General features: G+C 41.7%; 1 protein-coding gene across 2 annotated transcripts in view; it reads right to left on the minus strand.

Annotated features, from left to right (window-relative positions):
- The window catches only part of igsf11 (immunoglobulin superfamily member 11), a 118,523-nt gene that overhangs the window by 70,581 nt on the left and 32,871 nt on the right, over positions 1 to 15,071 (minus strand). The window lies entirely within an intron of this gene.

Consider the following 15,071-nt stretch of genomic DNA (forward strand, 5'->3'; position numbering starts at 1 on the left):
GCAGCCCACTTTCAATTCATGACAGTGCAATTTTCGGAACTTATTTCACAAGGAACATATTTGTTTCATTGGCTTTGCAGAGAAAATTAAATTTGTATGCTCTTGTCATTTGACTCACTGTGGTGTTCTTGTACAATTTTACAAGGAAGTCCAGTGAAGAGGGAGAGTATTGTAGATGACCCATTTGGCACCATTTAAAAATGGGCTTTAAAAGCGCACCAAGTAAAATTGCCAAGGGTCAACTTGAGTGAAGAACCTTTTAGACTCGGCTGACAGAAAATGTGGAATAAGAACAGAAACTGACATTGAAAACGGAGAAATTTGCAGCATTTTCAGAAAATCTTTAGGCCTTTATAATTCCTGAACCCCTTCTCTCTAACTCTGTGCTATGTCACCATCAGTTAAGATGGTTGAAAGCGGGCTAGGTTAAGCTAAGCTACGAATGCCCACATGTGAATACATTAATGCATAATAGTGATGGCCGGAAACAAAAGATCAACTTCCACATTGGAGATAAGGATGTGAACAGAAGCCAGCTGCAATGACTAATACACACAATCAATCTTCTCAGTGGCGGAAAAAAAAATCCTAGATATAGAAAAATCCTACGATTTCCAACGAGAGAGAAAAAAGAGGAAAGAGGACGCAGAGGGGAGAGACGGCCAGAGAGTGAGAGCACAAGAGTGAGAATAACAGAAAAAAAAAAGTGAGAGAGTGAGATTATCCATGGCCTTTCAGTGTAGTTCTAATCCATACTTTACAATATTGTTGCCCACAGCCAGGGGAGCATAAATCTGCTGTATGACACAGTCTATAGGAACACTTAGCAGACAAATGGACAGAGGGGGAAAAGGAGGATATTACATTGGGGACCATCATAATCTGTCTCTCTCCAGACAGATAAGTGTGTGAGTGCTGGAGCCACAGGCGTTAAGTGTATACAGCATGCATGGGAACACTTAGCATAGCATTTTATCACAGGTGAAACGCGATTCCTCTCCAACCATGATTGTGCCTCAGATTATAGCGTAGCATATTCCAAACTGAAATCGAATAATGTCAGTCATGAATCATTCCATCCAGGCATTTTCGATTTTCCTGTAATCACACTAAACAAAAGACACATTCTCTGCATAGGTGTTTACTACTATAATGCAAATCCCCTCCCCCTTGACAGATAACCTGCGCCTACCAGCCAGCGCTTTTCTGTTATCAACGCCTCACCAAGGGGCCTGGTACCATTTACAAAACATGAGGCGCAAGCCTGAGAACGAGGGAAAGAGGGTCTATTTGCATCGGCAGGCGCAAACCAAAAGGTGTGTCCAATGGCTGGGGGGCACAGGGAGAAGATGAATAAGAGAGGCGGCATAAGACTGACTCTATATATAGCAGGTAATCTGTCATCTCGTTTTTTGTCATCTCCCTTCCCCTCTTTTTTTTTTCCGCTGTGAGGAACGAGGGATTGATGTTCGGGAAAGATCTGAGAAAATAAGGAGGGAGTCGCGGAGGCTTGGAGAGAGGAGAACAAGGAGTCGCGAGGGGGAGGCGGGAGGGTGGGGTGGAGGAAGAAGAAGAAGAAAAAAGGAGGAAGTCTGTGCCGAGCGACTGATGACTGCCGTTTCTGGAGACCCAGTTGTTGCAGCGAGCTGGCCCAAGTCCAGGCTGAGCTGCTGTAACTTTCAGAGCTACGAGACAAAAAGTGAGTTCGGGATAAAAGATAGAAAGAAAGAAAGAAAAAAAATTGGCTGTAACTCTTTAGTTTCAAAAGATTTCTGCTGAGTCCTGTCCTACACAGAAAAAAAAACTGCATTTCCTGACAACATGTAACACCAGCGCTGCCTGCAGTCAGATATTTTTGAAGTGGAGATTGTTTGAACATCATGTCAGCTCTGACAGGTTGGACTCCCTGGCACGGAGATCAGATGGAACAAATATGCCTTGCTCACAACTGCACACACACACACACACACACACACACACACACACACACACACGAAAACGCATGCATACATGTCAATGTTAATGGGAAGATGTTGAAGAGGGGGTTCATGAAGCTCATTTTCATAAGGTTTGCCTTGTGGTCACTTTAAAGAGGAGATGAAAGGGGGGATAAAGGAGGGGGCATGAGGATGATGGGAGCGGGTGAAGAGAGAAGGAGAGGGTGGAAAGGAGGAGGGGATGAAAAGATAGGTGCAAAAAGTGTCAGAGTGAAAAAGGAGTAAGCACAGGCAGGATGAAAGAAACGTGGGGAGGGATTACTCTGCAAAAAGAAAAGGGAGAAAGAGGGAGTGCAGGCCACTCACTCACACACACACACACACACACACACACACACACACACACACACACACACACACACACTCAAGCACACACAAAATCACATCTGCAAACCGGAGAGTTAAATCAGGAGCAGCAGAGAGAGATTTGGAGGGCTGAATCTTGTTCATCTGCAAGCAGCCCCAACTAAAGCAGCAACTTTGTGCTGAGAGAGAATCCTTGTCCTCTCAACCCACCACGCCTCTGATGAGCAGCTATGGTAAAGCCTGCAGGCATGCGCTAATACATACGGGAGAGAGGGGCATCATTAGAATAACTCAACCATTCATAGACGCTAGACAGTTAGCTAGCTAGCTAGAAACATTCCCCCTGAATAATTCACAGTGGTGTAAATAAAATATGTCCAGTAGCCTTCACCTTAGAAAAAAAGAAGGTGCTTTATGTAACATTAGATGGCTGCCATGCTGAGTAATGAGTTCTTCTCCAGCAGATAGCTTCAGATATGACATCCAAGGGAATGTGTGAAGAAAAAAAAAATCTACCATACCTCTAAAATTAAGATATTCACATTGATATTCCAGTAAGGGGTTGTATTACTCGATTTAAAACAGAATATTCTATCTATAGATCTGTGTAATGATGGTGAAACACTGCCATCTCCAAACCTGCAAGGGGATAATCACAACTCCAATGCTATTATCAAAAAACAATAAATGGGGAAACATTGTTATCCATTGTTATTGGTCTGGGCTTGGCAGGTGTATTACTATCCCTTTAATTTTCCCAGATGATAGCAAAAGCTTATTGCTTTTTCTCCCACTGTGATATACCAACAGCATGATATTTTATGCATAATGCATGAGCGATATGACATTGTCCAAATCATCCAAGAAACAAATAGCCTCATAATCAATGGGGCGGAGAGCTGTGTGTTTGTGTGTGTTTGTGTGTGTGTGTGTGTGTGTGCAATAGGCTATATGTGAGAGTGAGTATGGCTGTGTTAGGTATCAGCCCGCTTCACCTAGGATGTCATCAGGTGACAGAGAGCCACACAGGCAAATGGAACGTGGCAAGGACAGGAAATCAAAACAGGTGTGTCACACTGTTAACACTCAATAGTGATGTAGTCGTCAACCTGCATGCCAAAACCCACAATGCAGCCCGAGCCAAAAATCAATACGTGCTCCAACAAATCCCTCATCGTCTTGACCGATGTGATTATGAAAAGCACTCCAGGTGGCAGCAGCATGGATCACGTTGCCCTGTGTGAGCGCCAGCTGAAGGCCATTGCCTCTGTCGAATAAAAACCTTTCATTTCCAAAAGGTCAGTCAATGAGAAAACTGACACATACTCCCCTTGTCGCCCTTGCAGAAATTATGCAATTATCGGTTTTGAATGGGTCTCGGGGGATAGCAAGAATTCCTCCACATACAGAGGACCGTGTAATTTTGCAATTCCAGTAAAGGGCCTTGAGTTCACAAAAATTAGAGCACTTGCAGAGCGTAATAATAATGAAATGGCCCTATATCTTGCATAAGAACCCCATGACCCATGACATTTTTATATATTTTTTAATAGTGCAATGGGTTTCAAATAAAGGAAACTGTATGACAGCAAAAAGACAGGTTTTCACTCCATAGGTGGGACATGATTGTACTAGTCAAAGAAATCACAGTTCTGCATTACAAAACAGGATACACGTCAGATATTTTTGTTCTAGTCTAGACTTGTCATTCCACTCTCATTATAATTTTCTTTCGGGACCCTATTTTAATATTATGGGGTCAAAATGCCAGGGTTGGGAAACCTTAGTGACGTGAGTTTCAGTCTCATGGTTGAGGGGCTTCATAGAGGAGACAGACATCTGAAGACAGCTGCTCCTCCTCTCCCCTCCTCCCTCTTTCCTTGCTCCCTCTCTCCCGTTCAGTCCTTGCCTTCCCCTCGCTGTCAATCACAGACAAACTTACAACTCTTCTTCCACCTCCTTCCTAACTCTCTGTTTTCCTCCTCCATCTGTTCTTCCTGCCTCACCCCCGAACGACCATCTTTTTTCCTCCTTCCACACGCCCCTTATTTCATTTACTTCCTCAGTCATTATTCCAGTCAGTCAGTTAAATGGGTCAAGAGTGTAGTGTCAATCAGTCAGCCAGATAGGCGGTCTGTGTGTGTGTGTGTGTGTGTGTGTGTGTGTGCGTGTGTGTGATATGTATCAGAAGTTTCTTCTCAGCTCCTATTTCTCTGACACGACACATTCTAAATTAACCACCAGACATTAGCTGCTGGGGTTTGACTGCACTCTCACCCTGAGGCTCCACCTAACACTCCACTCAATGTTTTACAAACAGTGTGCTTGGGACCCCATAAGAGGTGCCCTGATTTGGAAACTGGGTGACTTTAAAAAAAAAAATAATAAATTAAAAAGTTAAACCTCAGTGGTTTTAATTTTAGCATTATGCCATCTTGAAATGCCAGTGGTTTTTGGACAACACACTGTTATTATCTAGACTACAAAAACTCTCATTCACAAGCCATTCAGTCTCACAGTGATTCTGAAAAGTTTCTTTTTCTTAAAGTAGCTGAAAAAAAATCTCCCAGTCTGCCATCGTAACAAATCAATTTGTCTGGTGTTTATTTTTAAAATCTTGTTTTTCTAAAAACTAAAAAAAAAAAAATCTGCCGATGGACTGAGATAATCACACTTGTTTCCTATGCATTTTTTTCTGGGAAGTATAACTGTGTTGAAACAAAGCTGAATACAGCAGATCAGCCTACTAGTATGAAGAAAATGAGACTACATTAAAAAAAAAAAAAAAAGTCTGGAAACAAGTTGAGTGGCATTGGAGACAAGAGGAATTGTCTCATTAAGTGACACATTTTTCACTTGTTTAAAGAAAAACAAGATTTTGGGACGGAATAGGGAATAAATTACTTGCTAAAATGGAGATTTTTTTGCAGTGTACAAAGATGCGTCAGTGTAAGCGGCGCAGCAGGAGCAGGTTTTATGTGTTTTCAGTACTGGGGTGCCTGGGGTGAAGAATTTTCTCACCTCAGCGTGGGATCACCTGGCAAAAAAACAACTTGGAAACTCTTGCTCCATGCTCTATATCGATGAGCCAACCTGTCCCTCAACCCAGATGTGTCTGTTGCTCTTTGTGCAACATAATATTACTGGGAATTCAGTATTGGTTGCTAATAATGAAACTGACTTCACCATTATTATAACTCTCCCACCTACTCAAACAATGTTAAAGCCCACAATGAGCCTACTTGTTCACTGTCTCCAAGCTAAACACTTGACTGTTCAGCCGGTAAAACTGGGTGTGTGTCACCTGAGCACAATGACATAATAACCCCTCACTGCATTTCTTATATACACACATTAAAGACACAGTTTTCTAATATCACTGCTCTACACTGTATGGGCTAAGGTGGACCGGCAAGTTTTTTTTTTTTTTTTTTTTTTTTTTTTTTTAGCTTTGTTGTTCAGGAAACTTGGCAATTATCATTTTGTCATGGCCTGCAGAATGGTAAGTCTGTACCCTCAGTGATAACCTCAGTGCGCCCAGTCTACAGTGTAGACACTACAGGCATCTGGCACCTGTACACATGTTATGATTGATAATATGCTGTTAAAGATAATGAGGATTGGGACTTCAGTTCTGCCCCTCTTTCCTGTTGTTTCCCGTCTCACATAATTAGGAGAGGCGAGGGAGAGCTGATGCCATCTCACAGGCACATGGCAGAATAGAATAGAATAGAATAGAATAGAATAGAATAGAGATTTCCGAACATGACAAACTGACATGGGTTTAATGACGCGTGAGTTCATTGCATTCTTCCTCCTGATTTTTGAGTCTCTGTGATTGTCAATTATAATGGGAATATTAAGAACACTGATATTTTTTTTATCTTTATTGTACGGTGGCCCTGAGGGCTCAGCACACTGCAACTTAAGAAAACACATGCAAATAGACAAAAAAAAAGCAAATTAAGGAAACTTCATCAATTTGACAACACTTGCGCATTCAGAAAACACACTGCGATTGCACCAAACAACAACAGCAGTGTTTCCTTAGGACATTTGTGATGTGTGATGTGTGTGCAAAGTGATGAACACGTCTGGGTACTGTAAACAGTTAATCCCAAAATTACAGTTTGAAAATGCAATATTGATCAAAGAAGACTAATTCTAACAGGCCAACATAAGATCATTAATCGCAGCAATTGCAGTTTTGTAAATGGTGTGTTACTATATTGTGTTGTGTTGTCTGCATTTACAGCACATTTTGTTTGTGCTGCACATGTTGTCAAACTGATGAAGATATTTTCTTAATCTGCTTATGTTTTCTTAAGTTGCAGTGCATTGAGCTCTCAGGACCACCATATCACAAGGATAGTCTGGAGTGCATCAAAATGAACAATATATGCTATTTAAGATCATAATAAAAGGGGTATGAGGTATCATCTTGAAAAACTAAGGAGCTCCTGTATTGTTGCTGTTGTCGTGCCAGCCACAAGGACAGTCAAAGCAAGGACAGGTTAATTTAAGTTGGACATCTGAGCACACGGGCCCCTCAATAACTAAGTGGCATGCACTGTTAATTCCAAGTGGTGTGTGTTTCAACTTTCAACTTTAATAGGATTAAAAATTAATTCTACAGAACTGCCAGATAAACTTTACAGTGTGGCTAAAGGAGGTAACAATCAACAACGAAAGGTTACTTGTACACACTAAGGTAATAAATAAGACGTCCAGGCACTCGGTGAAAGCTGTTTTAGCACAGTACACAGCTGCTTGGAGAGGTGCTAGTGTGTCCTGTCTCATTCCACTCTTGCTGCAGAACCCTGACCTCTCCTCTGCCTCTTAAACAGAGGCCTAAGCGGGAAGCTGCGTGTGTATGCATGTGTGGGACTGTGTTTGTTTGGGGGTTGGAAGGTCAAAAAGAGTATGAGCGAGAGTGAAAGTGAGAGAGAGAGAGAGAGAGAGAGAGAGAGAGAGAGGGAGATGAGTGACAGACAGTCCAGGGAGATTTGTCCCGTGGCATTTTATCCCTTGACCAGAGCCACTGGTGTACCTAATGCACTGTGCTGTTTACTGTACTTACTGCAGCACCAGTGTCCCAGGACACATCATGACAAAAGCTAAATACATTATTCAACTCCACAACAAAGCCTCTGTGAACTATTTACTGCTGGCAAACAAAGTACTCCCCTATCAAAATCCTTGTTACTTTACTTGCTTTCCTTTGCCCCTTCAAACACATGGATGTTGGATATGCTTTGCTTAAGAATGGTATTTCTTCATACAGAGAGTAGTAGCCTATTTCAACTATCTGTGTATTGAACCGACCAGGTGAATCCATGTAAAAGCTACAGGTCTTTATTTAAAAAAGACAGGACCATAAAACAGCATTTTATTTAGTAGGTTTGCAGGTGATCGTGGATTCATCTATGTGACAAACTAGAAAATGCCACCTCCTGTGCTTTTGCTATGTTCTTAAATCGGGGCTTCAGGATTGTGTCAAAATTGCATCATGAATCATAACGCTGTGATTCTGCACAGTATTGTTGGGGCTTGTCTCTCACACCTCCCCACTCTCAGAGGCAGGGTGGTTTTGCTATAGCCAAATATAATAAAATGCTAATGATACATGTTAGCCAGAATGATCTTGCTTATTTCCAAAGGCAGAGGAAACTAGACATACAAAGCAGAGTTAAGCTCTTGCAAATGCAAGATATTTTCAACTGCATCTCACTCATTCTTGTATGAACCAGCACTATACTAATGCAAAAAGTCTGCAAAGGAGGCAAGAACAAGCTATCAACCACATGTCCGATGACTAAAGGACAAATTAATGGACAGTCTGAAGAGGCTTGTGCTAACAGTGGCTGTGCCAATACATCAATGAAGGTTTTCAGTCGCCCAAGTCAGGGCATTTCTGCAAGTAGCAAGCCTAAAGCAACTGGACCTTCCACGTAGTCTTGCAGCCTAGTTTCACTGTATTTCATTCAATCGTCAGAAAATGTAATCTGCAGATTCATGGACATGAATTGGTGACAGTCTGCATGACTTTCAAAGTAATGTATTTCAGTTGGATGTATATTTCATGCCTGTACCATGGAGCCTACCCTGGGGTAGTACAAAGAGCGAGAAAGTCAGCATCAGGGGGAAGGTGGAGTGGTGGATGGATCAATCAACTCGACTTTCCTGCAGGAGATTGGGGTTTAATTCCAGAATCCTTAGGGTTAAACCTTTCATAATGTTAAACATGACATTTTCCTAACCTTAACGATTACCTTTGTCTAATTTGAACCATTACCCAACCAAGCTGTTTTGTTTGTTAAAGCCACTTCCAGAAGTAGTGTAAAGGGAAAATTGTGTTCATGGCATGAATTAAATTTGTGTGCAAATGCACAAAAAGGAATGCTTGTGTTCAAGCATATTGATATTTGCCATATGCATGAGAAAAAAAAATGCTCAGTTTGTGTCCAGGGACACAAATCTGTATATTAAATGTGACGATTGCACAAACTGCCGTTAGAGGGGTTGAGTCTTGAGCACTCCTCGCAGAGGCTTCCACAGTTCTAACATGGAGGGGAGTTCATTGGCATTGAAACCTCTGTGGGTGGTTTACACCTTGACATTACATTAGAGTTGTTGATGGATGTGACATAACACAACCATGTTCACAGACACGGAGAGTAAATGCTGCAACAAATGTCAATTTTTACTTGAACCCATGGCCAACACTGTGGGACACCGGTCACTGTGTGCTACTCAGTGTCAAAGTTTTGACGTACTCATTGACAGCAGCATGTTCGAGATGTTCCTCTGTACCACTAACAAACTGGCAGAAGAGAATGACAGTACAAGTAAGACAAGTAAGTCTTTTCAACCTGCTGACTGCAAACTATGCTGACTTGACAGTAATGCACATAAACTCTGTTGTATTAGCTGGCGTATGGGAAGTTCATGCCTCTGTTACTGTATGCACTTAGCTGTGATTTATCCCTTAGTTGATTAAACTGGGCACCAAGCAGGAGAGCAGGATGTTCAGCTCCTTTCTCTTTGCATTTACTGTTTCTTAGTCTCCTTGGTAACCATTGCTAGGCTAGTCAAGCTAAGTGAACCAGCTTACTAAGCAAACATTGTTTTGCTCTCTTCTCCTGCCTCATCATACAGCACCAGGCTTTATTTTCTGTTTTTTTTTTTACAGTTCGACCCATCCTGACACCATGCCTTTGGTTTCCGGTTTGGTTTCAGTATAGGATGATGAAGGACCTAATCATTTATCAGACTTTTTGTTGTGACTGGTAAGAGACCTAAATTATACTAATTATACATATTTAGGCCAAATCAGAACTCTTACCACTGTCTGGAAACCCTGGGAGACAGAAAAAGGAAAGCATGTGGCCAAATTTGGTGTTTTTTTTTTGTTTTGTTTTGTTTGTTTTTTTAGTCAACCTCACAGCTTTTTGCTTTTTTCTTTTCTTTCATTTTACATCAGTACACATTTGTTCACTCTGTCCTTCCTTTTTTCCCTGCATTGTTCTCTTAGTACACCCTGCCTGTTGTGTCCTGTTACCTCCCAACATTACCTGTCGCACATTCGACCACTCTCTTCCAAGCCATCTTCTTTTAAATTGTCAGAGTCATTTGGACAGGAGACAAGCTGTTTTGGTGGGATAGTGATTGTCTGGGATAACAATGTCTGAATGGGAATCACCACATCTCTTCATTCCTCAGGCTCCCTCTGCTCTCTACCTCTCTCAGTTCTCTCTCCCTCTCTCTGTGTCTCCCTCTTTAACCCTCCATCTCTCCATTGTCCTCAGCAGATTATGTGAACCCTCATTACAAGGGTGGTAATACACTCTTCAACAGCAAGATCCTCTTTATTATCCGTCAACTGTGGACTACGTTTCTAAGCTGATTAGCCAGAGCTGTCTTTTCAGCATTTCAATTAGGGCCGTTTTGAATAGTCAAGCAGATTGCATGTCTTGTATTCATTACCAACATTCTTAGACCGCTAGATGATGTTGTAATACAGTAATCCAACAGACACATTACTGCAATCAGGATGAAAGAGCGGGAGAAGAATGACATCATGGCAGATTTTAATTTTGGACTTATACTGAGCTGACAGTAAGTAGCTCTTTAACAGTAATTCAAAGCAATTTACAGCGACAGAAAGGAATGTATTTTTAGTAGAAATGGTCCTGCTAGCAATCACAGCACTGTCAAACACACAGACACACAGACACACAGACACACACACACACACACACACACACACACAAACACACACAGCAGCAGCAGCAGCAGCAGCAATGAGAAAACAGAAAGAGTTTATTAAGCTCCAATGCATGAGGTTTGTCTGGTGGTCACTTTAAAGAAGAAATGGAAGAAATAATATTCATTCATTCATTCATTCACTTCTTTGAAAGTGAGGTTCTATTTTACCCAAACAACCACACAAGTAGTATTTATTAATCAATTAGCTGACTGACAAAAACATATCAATTACAGTTTGGATAATCATTTTAGTCATTTATGTATGTAGATTTACTAAACATTTGTTAATTACAAATGGCAAAATTTGCTTGCATGTCTCAGATTATCCATATCATTATTGTATAAATACAATAATGATATGCCCACTAACAAACTGGCAGAAGAGAATGACAGTACAAGTAAGACACGAAGACTGCCTAAAACCTTTCTTTACTCTATTTTCTGTCCCTACATGTGCATCCTGTCTAAACATTTCCTGGACCGACCAGATGGGGCTGATGTCATGATCAGGCAGTTGGCTCGTGGATAACTATTTTGATACCAACATTATTAATTTTTGATGAGGCTTGCGGTTTGCCCAGGTTGTGTCCTGCCAACCCATAGCATGGCCGGGACATGAGCCAAGATTGACCGTTTGTTCAGGGCAGGCCAGGACATGAACTTTGACTAGCCTGTTGGACTCGGACGCGAAAACTGTACTTCCCTTTTTGTTCAGCCATCTGTGTCTGCCTGGTCTTTCCATAATATTCATAAACCTTTAACACACCAATCAGCTCAAAATCTGTATTAACATCCGTACTTATACATGATTATTCTATAAAACAATCAGCATTACATCCTTTATCATTATTATTCATTTCCACACGTTAATAAATAAAATGCAATTATACAACCAGGGTTACACTCATGATTATTCTTCTGAGGTGCTAAATGGATTTCCATAGACTGTAGGCTCATCAGCGTTGTTGAAGCCAATGGGCTGAAAAACATCAGATGACACTGGAAAATCCATCATATGAACTGCCTGGAAGAACAACAGTTGCTCCCAGAATGCACTTAATACTATCTAACAGAGAAAGTGTAAGCAAGGAAGTGATTTTATGCTATTTTATGTGATTAATCAGGATTAGTCCAAAAATGTAATTGTAATTAACACAATTTTAAAAAAATTAATGACTCATCAGCCCTAATTTGGGCTTCATAGATTGACACTGAAAGTAATCGTTACTTGCAGCCCTCTGCACAAGGAAACATTTCAATGAACATCAACCGTGCTATAAAAATAAAGTCAGAGGGCTGCTGTAGACTAAACATGCAGTAATTTCAGAGCAACAAAATCTGTTTTAGGTTGAGGGTGGCATTATCTGTTTTTATATGTTTGGCCATATCAACTCTCAGCAGGCTGTAAAATGATAAAAAACAATAACTTGCAGATGGACAGGAAGACATGCAACACTGGCAGCACTGGCCACTAGGTAGTTTACAGTGCACTATCTTGTGAGTACCAAGATAGGCCGTGAAAACCTTTGCCTAATCTGGCCAGCATATTATTTCAGACAAACTCACAAGAGAAGAAAGATAAAAATGTTCCATACAGATGGGGCACAATGTCCGGGAAATACTGAGAGAGGGGGGCAGGCGGAAGAGGAGGAAATGAGAGAGGATGAGGTTGTGTGTCCTCGTGGTAATGAATTTGGGTTAGATGACGAAATGATATGAATCCACTCAGCACTGCGTGTGTGTGTGTGTGTGTGTGTGTGTGTGTGTGTGTGACTGCACCTACATGTGTGTACATGCATGCATGTGTGATGTCATTAGCAGTCAAGCCAAAATGTGATGATCTAGGGGTATTATCAGTATCTGTTTAAGGTATCCGGCTTTATCAAATACCCACTTGCCCCTGACACGGGAGTCACCACCATGTTTTATCATCCTGCCTCTGTTGACTCTCTTTCCAACACACATGCATGCACACACACACACACACACACACACACACACACACACACACACACACACACACATACACACACACACACACACACACACACACACACACACACACACACACACACTAATCCATTCAGAGTCATTGTTAATCCAGCAGTGTGCTGGTACAGGGCTGTGCTGTACATAGCTGACAACCATGTCATTGAGGTGCTGATGTCATAACTGTCTGTATTTTGGCTGTTATTACTGTTGTTGCTGTTGTTCCACCATATCCTGCTGGGACACAATACAGTATGTGGAAATCTGTCACGCTAAATAAACCTTGCACTCTGCACTTCACATTACAACAAAGTGGTTTCCTGCCTATGGAGACATGCATGTAATAACTGAATGTCATTGTCATGTTCTCATTCTTATTTAACCAGCTCACAAAGAACTCAATCTCACATTGTGCACCAGCCGGAGAGAGTGGAGCAGGAACAGGGAGGCTTATATTCATACATCCACTGGAGCACGTTAGGGTGAAGCACATTTTTCAAGGGCACTTTGATGGAAGTTACTAAGGAAGAGGGAAAGCCTTCCTCATGTCCCACAGAGAGACTTTCTAAGAGTGTATGTGTAACCTTTAAACTACTGCTGGCCTGTCAATTTGGTTTCTTCATGTTTTGTGCAATTCAAAAACAGATTTCAAAATGAAAAAGATCAGGAATTATTATCAAGCAACAGACATTTGCAGCAGTCTAGTATTCATTTTTCATCCGGTGGGTTGTTATCCCAGTATTGTTTGCAGGAATATGATAATGCAATAATATCATATTTTATGCATGATAAATGTAGGGGAATTCTCCTCCTGCTTGAACCCCTCCAGGTAGGTGAGAAAGCACGGTGAGTTACAGTACAGAATCCTTGGAGCTGGGAGGGATTGAGTCATCTTTTGGGTCTTGCTCAAGGACACTTCAGCAGGGTGGATGCTGACCGACTTGGGGGCTTGAACCCACAACCTTTTGTTTGGGGCTCTAGGCCACTCTGCCAAACTCATGATAATGGCTCCCTCAGTTATTCTCAGGAATCTGTTACTGATGATTATTGATATAATTTGCCAAAATCTTTAATAAGAAATAGTTGGAATGAGCTTTTAGCCTAAAAACAAGGTGAAGTGTTGTCAACTTTGACTACAGCAAAGCCTGCACAATCAGTTTTGGATCTTAAGAAATGTCTGTAAATGTGGCTTCCACAAAGAATGGTTTGGGAATCACTGTTAAAGTGATGCACACTCAAATCATAGTTTCACACATTAATGTTGGAGAGGATTTTAGGGCATTCAGATTGGAGACCAGAGGTATAGAATCTGTTTGCATGGAGGAGAGGTCCAGATTGGGATTGGATAGACTGTGGGGAGTGATTTGTGTTTGTGGGTGGGTAGGAGATAAAGAGAAAAATAGAATGGGAAAGAGTTGGGAGGAAAGGGAAAAAGAGAAATCGAGAGATTTAAAGCAAGACGGAAGAGAGCGTGGATGAGATGAAGCATGAGGAAGTCACAGAGATAATGGCACAGTGAAATGGAGAGAATAAAGACCCAGAGCGAGAGAGCAATCAGAGAGAGGGATTGGGATTGAGCGTGAGAAAGGAGAGAGAAAAGAAAGTGGTGGAGCTTGAGAGATTGAGCGAGAGAGGAGGAGAAAGATCAGGATCAAGAATGCAGTTAGGGAGGGATCACAGATGAAAACAGAGTAAAGAGGGAGAGAGAGAGGGAAATGCGTAAGTGAAGGATCGAGAATGATAGAAACAGATAGCGAGAGAGAGAGAAAGATACTGAGTGCTAAAACGTAGTAGAGGAGACAGCAGATGGTGGGGATTATTCTGGACTAAAATACTCTGGGATCCACTGAGGGAAGGCACAGACATAAACCGTTACAGACTCCATCTGCCAGAAATAGCTCAAAAAGAGCTCTAGGCCCACCATCGCCATCCAATCAACCACTGCCTAGATGGCAAACACAAATTTAGCATTTGTTGGAGTTTCTTTTTCTTTACATCCATGCCAAACTGCCGCTGGACTATCGCTTATGGCCACGCCTGTAGTACGAACGCAGGATAGACCCAGGTGGGACTCTTGCACCATACCTAGTACAGTTATCCCAATGTAGGGAAGACGCAGGGTGTGGGAAGTACTTGCACAACTCCTTTCCAGGCAATTTCGACTCATGTCATCATCATAGGAAAAACACTTTAAGAACATCTATTGATGCAGTCTCTAAAGCCAGCTCCTCTCTTCCACTGATCTGCAGCCCATTAAAATTTGAGTACAAGACAAAACCCAAAGCTGTCATGACACGGCGCTCATGAAAATGATGGCAATGCTAGCGCTGCATGGCGAATTTATGCTCTGCACAAGAACATCATTGGACATAAAGGATGCAGCCACAGGTAACCATCCAGTGATAAAAGCTAACCAGGCTTCAAGAAGTTTCCAGCAGGACTTATTTACACAAATGCAAAGTGGAGAAATGACCGTATATCAGTCTTTCCTTCCTATATGAGCCTCATACA

This window comes from Myripristis murdjan, chromosome 13 (genome assembly GCF_902150065.1).
Source record: "Myripristis murdjan chromosome 13, fMyrMur1.1, whole genome shotgun sequence".
In the NCBI taxonomy this organism is placed as follows: Eukaryota; Metazoa; Chordata; class Actinopteri; order Holocentriformes; family Holocentridae; genus Myripristis; species Myripristis murdjan.